Source organism: Silene latifolia, chromosome 4 (assembly GCF_048544455.1).
Source record: "Silene latifolia isolate original U9 population chromosome 4, ASM4854445v1, whole genome shotgun sequence".
NCBI classification, from domain to species: Eukaryota; Viridiplantae; Streptophyta; class Magnoliopsida; order Caryophyllales; family Caryophyllaceae; genus Silene; species Silene latifolia.
The window spans coordinates 14135772-14139428 of record NC_133529.1 but is presented as its reverse complement, the minus strand read 5'-3'; the positions used below and the strand labels follow the sequence as shown (position 1 = coordinate 14139428).

The 3657-nt window shown below is 40.0% G+C and overlaps 1 non-coding gene across 1 annotated transcript; it reads right to left on the bottom strand.

Moving 5' to 3' along the window:
- Positions 1-3298: 3298 nt before the first annotated feature.
- LOC141654389 (small nucleolar RNA R71) lies at positions 3299-3405 on the bottom strand. The gene has a single exon (XR_012547950.1). It is a non-coding gene; the product is annotated as a small nucleolar RNA R71 (small nucleolar RNA).
- Positions 3406-3657: the final 252 nt, after the last annotated feature.

The window sequence follows — 3657 nt, the reverse complement described above, 5'->3', positions numbered from 1 at the left end:
GAACAATGTAAGGATCAAGTTGTTCTTATTCTTGGTCCTGTCGTTGAGATTTCGACATGTTGGAAGGATATTCCAAGCCTTTAGACAAAAATTATAATTAGCCATAAATCATAATAGTAAAAATCATAAAACAAAACTTACTTTTTAATTTGTTACCTTTTGTTAAAAGTTGAGTAAAGAAACCATTATTCTGGTCACTCCTATCACAAAATTGATCATTACTATGATCACCTAAATTACCAGGTTGCATGCTTCGTGTATCAAACATGTCATCACCCTGACTAGCTGAATTACCAAGCTGACCACCATCTTTGCCACTTATATGACCATCAAAATTAGTAAATTGATCAGCGCCTTGGCTACCAAAATTCCCTAGTTGGCTGAAACTAACCATAAATTGCTTTATCTGCTCCGGGTCTTGGCATTTCATCAGAAAGGTCATCATAAGCTGACCACCATCGTTTTTTTTTTTCGGTGCGGTAACCGAACCGGATTTTTTACCATAAAAACGGAGCGGATTCGGTTTTAGAAAATTCAAAACCGGAGACCGGTTTTTAATTTGTTTTTTTTAGAAATTAAAAAGTCAAAATTAACGTAAATTCAAAACCGGAGACCGGTTTTTAAACCGCTTTTTAAACCGGTAACCTAGTTTTCCTATGTGTTTCTATGCATTTTATTGTGCATCTTTGATAACACCACTTCAACCCCTATATTTTGATGTCTCGGACCCATTTCGTCGTGATAAATCAAGCATTATGAACTCATTTAGTTAGTATTAGCTTTACCCGATCACTTTCCCTTCACTCTTCGCGTAGGACGTGTTTTGAGCATTTTTTCCCGTACTTATGAACCCTTTTTTGTAGGTACCATGCTCCAAGATATAAGAAGAACGAAGTTGGAAGGTGATTCGCTTGAAGAATGGAAGTAACTAGGAGAAATTACGGCCGAGAGGCAAAACTTTGCCTGGACCGGGCATAATTACACCCGCCAGGTAAAACTTTGCCCGGACCGGGCATAATTATACCCGACCGGGTAAAACTTCGCCCGGACCGGGCATAATTATGCCCCTCGGCTGCAGATTTCGTTTCTCTCTTGTATTCTCACCTAACTCTTTGTACTTGATATAAATACTTAATTTCCCAGAAAATTAGGGATCGAATCCTAGTTTGGGGAAGAAATTTGTAAGGTTAAGAGAGGAAACTCAAATTCTTTGTAACTTGGCAATCATTCTTCATCAATCAAAGATTATTATTATTGTTCTTATCTTGTTCTTCCTTATTGTTCATCCTTTCAATAGTTGGTATTGTTTCTTTCCTTTTTCTCTTTTCTCCCTTGTTCTTCAATTGTTTTCCATTGTTGATTGTTGTTGTTAGATTTCTTGTTGTTGGAAGTTGTTGAAACTTGTTGTTTGTTGATAGTTTAGTCAAAGTCTCTCTCTCTCTTGTTTATTGTTTATGTAAAAATTGTTGTTGTTGTTTGTTTGTTGTTGCTACTTTCATCATTGTTCATCTTTTCATTGTTCATCTTTTCATTGTTCATCTTTCCTTTGTTTCTCTTTCATTTGTTCATCTTTGGATAGTTGTCCTCAAAGACTTAATCTTTGAGTTGATTTGGTTAAAGATTGTGTCTTTTAGTTTAATCACCCTTGTTATTAGATTAAATCATCTTTCTTTACAACTATTGTTGGATTGTTGCATGTTTAGTAGTAAAATCCATCTTCCCACCATGTTTGTGACCAAAGTTTCCATCTTTATTGTTTATTTTGCGATTAGGACCATGATTAGTGAGTAGTCTTCCACTAGGGCTCGATTTGACCCAACATGAGTAATTTCACTAATTGAATCTCATAAAGGCTAATTATTTGGGGAAATTGGTGAGGGTAGTTTAGAGGATTGACATGGTTTATGGGTTGACTTTTGGGTAGTGTTGACTTACGACCCTTGACCACCAACGAGAGTTGGTTAGGTTGTGATTTGGATACCCGAGTCTTGACCCTATTGTTATCTTTGGTTGAGACCGAAAGGGAGAACCGGGGTAGGACACCTCTAAACTAGCGTTTGAAATCGACCCTCGAGAGAGGGAGTGGGATGACCCGGGAATTGACGGGGCTTAATGACCTTAGCAAATATTGGACTACCTTGGGAATAATGCATGTTTTTGGGGTAGTCGGGTATTGAGTTAGGGATTCCGACCTTCGAACCCGAGAGGGGAGTTGGTGGGTGGTACTAGTGTCCTATTTCGAACCCGAGAGGGGGGTCTTAGGCGAATTAGAGTCGTCACCTCCTCACCTAACTACCCTTGTGATTAGCCTAGAGATTTGATTGTGTGGAACTACGAATTGTTTGGGAAGAACCGAGTCTTAGGCCTTTTAATTATTTGATTTACAACTTAGTTCTATCTTGCTCACTTTTTATTCTCTTGTTTAATTGCATTTCATTTTATTTTGTCTAATTTAGTTATTAGATTAATTCTCTCTTCCCTTATTTTCGACTTAGCTAAACGATAGGATTAGAACAATTAGTAGTCTTCCCAACTCCTTGTGGGATCGACCCTTAATAGTGTACAACGATAAAATCGTGCACTTGCGAGGTATAGCTTGATACCATCAAGTTTTTGGCGCCGTTGCCGGGGAGTTCGGCTAGATATTAATTGTTTTCATTCTTGTTTAGACTAAGTCTTTTGTTACTAATCCCTCTCTTGAGTGTGTAGGACTTTTTGCATGAGAAGAAGAAATCGTAGAGGTCAACCAATTCGACCGATTGACCACGAGATCGAAGCAACCGCAAGAAGACTAAATTCACTTCGAAGAAGAGGGCTTATTGAAACACCAATTCCTCAAGAAAATTTAGTGATTGAGGGCCTACGAGAAGAACCCCGCGTCTTTGAAACTTTCGAAAATCCTTTTGCAACACCGGAAACGGAAGTAACAATGGCCGCGGTACCTATGAGAGATAACTTGGCTCCGAAAAAGGTGGTGAATCCTAGTATTGTGAAGCCACCTATTCAAGCCAACAATTTTGATGTGAAAGCCACCTTGCTACAACTTGTCCAAGGGAACCAATTCGGAGGGGGAGCCACCGAAAACCCCAACGAGCATCTCAACGAGTTCTTGGATAGTTGTGACATGTTCAAGGCCAATGGAGTGACGGAGGATGCCGTACGCCTTAGGCTTTTCCCTTACTCTTTGAGGGGAAGTGCCAAGGAGTGGCTTAAAAGTTGTGAACCCGACTCTCTTCGGACTTGGGACGATGTCTCTAAGGCTTTTCTCAACAAGTATTTCCCACCCCAACGAACCGCAAGAATCAAGAGTGAGCTCCAAGGGTTCACCCAACAAGAAGATGAGACCCTTTATGAAGCATGGGAGAGGTACAAGGGCCTCCAAAGGCTATGTCCTCACCACGGTATTGGGGATGATGAGCTCATCAACAATTTCTATGAAGGGTTAAACAATGAGATGAAGATGAACCTTGATTCCGGCTCGGGAAAGGGAGCTTTGGATAAGATAGACCACAAGACGGCGAAAGAGCTTATTGAAGAAATGGCTTCTCGTACCTTTCATTGGAACAATGATAGGCACAAGAGGAAAGGGAAGTCAACGGTCGAATCGGCCAACAATGTGGAAGTGAAGGAGATGATAGAAGAGCTTAAGCAACAAGT